Genomic DNA, 1876 nt, shown 5'->3' with positions numbered 1-1876 from the left:
GGGGGGGGGGCAGACTGTTGTTTGTGCGTGTTGATAAGACTTTTGTCTGTGCAGATTGCTGCCTCAGCACAGGCTGCAGCCACAGGGATGCCACTGGCTGACAGATGCAGCAGAAGCAGCATGTGTCTCGTAGAGTGGATGTTTAGTCTGCCAGCGCACCACATGCCGAGCTCGTACACTGCAAAAATAAGTCTTTCAGTCCTGTATTTTATAGGGTTCTGAAACCATTTTTTCCTTACAGATAACGATTCCGAAACCTGAATTTCAGAATCAGCCAATACTAAGTACTGAACAGATACCAGTGAGTTAAATAAACAATTAAATACATAGCCTATATATTTTTTTTTGGGATGCACCGAATCCAGATTTTTAGAATCCTGAATACACTGGTTAAGATTCTGCAGAATCTGAAACCAAATACCGAATCCTCCTCCCATCCTCAGTCTGTTACCACAGTAACCACATCAATGAAGTAAAAAACGCCCTGTGCTGGGACTGTCCTTCCTTTGCCGTGCCTGAAGTTGCTGCATTTTGGCTGTTGTTTGTAGATTCCTTCATGCACAACTCGCATTCTTTTGGATGTTTCATACACAAATATTGTAACCGCGGCGATGTTGTGTATGTTGTTTGGAGACCTCGCCACCATGAGACAAATCGGCATTTCAAATTGAACACGTAGCTCGACTTGAATTGCCTTCTTTTGACTGAAAGTGCTGCCAAACAACACTTTTTTTCTGCTCATTAGGTCCATTTTTATTTTCTCACAGCCTACTGCATCGAACGGAACCCCTACGTAAAGACCTTCCAATAATAAACGGTGGCGTCAACCGAACCCCGGGAAAAAGCCCAATATTCGGTTGAATCCGAAGCCGAATCCTGGATTCGGTGCATCCCTAATATTTATAACAGCTAACCCGGTTTGGATGTGATATGATTGCTACCATTGTTGTATGACCTGCCTCAGGTTACCTTTTGTGAACAAATACATACAGAGATTAAATGCCGTGTAATATTAGAACTTTCTTTTATTATCTAGTTTGACAGTCAGTCATAACAGAAAAAGAACATGACAAAACTACTTTTGAAGTAGATTTTCTTCCAGGCTGAATTACGTGGTATTGGATCGGTGCATAGAGTACTTGGCGATGCCAGCATTTTATGCTGTATCGGACTGTTCTCCGATTACTGGTATTGGTATCACAACAACTCCAGTATTTTGTCAAATGTCAAATCGGTTTGTCTCAGTTTGTAGGAACCGGGCATATTCTTTTGATTTTTTTTCTGACCTCTTTGGACAAAGGTTGGCAAGATGGCGGCGCGACTTTTGCAGCAGCTTTTTGCTCTCCAGTTTGCAGCTTATTGGTGTGTATGCTGTAATTGCCTGTCAAGTTTTGTCAAACAAAAAACGTGTATTCTTGGCAAGAACGTTAACGTGGAATTCTATTTATTAATCTTCACCTCTTCCTTTAATGCTGCTGTGACAAGACAGCTTGGTTAAATGGATGAATCATTAGAAATCGTTTTTCGGTTCTGACTCATTAGATGGTATTCTTGAGTAAAAACATCATCACCATCCCATGTTGTCAGCAGACATGAAGCACATACTGTATCAACTTATCTGTTTTGTCAGGGAAATATTAGTTTTGGTGTAACATGACTTTGCCAGTTTGTGGACTCAGCTCTGTTTGGGACCTTTTTTAGTCTATAAAGGCGGCCCTTTTATTCAAACTGTAAAAGGAACCAAAGTTTAAGCTTGCTTAAACTTTTAAACTCTCAAGGACACACCAGCGTAAATGTGTCCATCTCTGCAAACTCATCTTGTACGGCCAAGCATTATTTAAACCTGCAAAACACTATTCTGGCTGCATTAGGATAC

This window comes from Etheostoma spectabile, chromosome 18 (genome assembly GCF_008692095.1).
Source record: "Etheostoma spectabile isolate EspeVRDwgs_2016 chromosome 18, UIUC_Espe_1.0, whole genome shotgun sequence".
In the NCBI taxonomy this organism is placed as follows: Eukaryota; Metazoa; Chordata; class Actinopteri; order Perciformes; family Percidae; genus Etheostoma; species Etheostoma spectabile.
Note: the sequence above shows the minus strand (reverse complement) of the source record.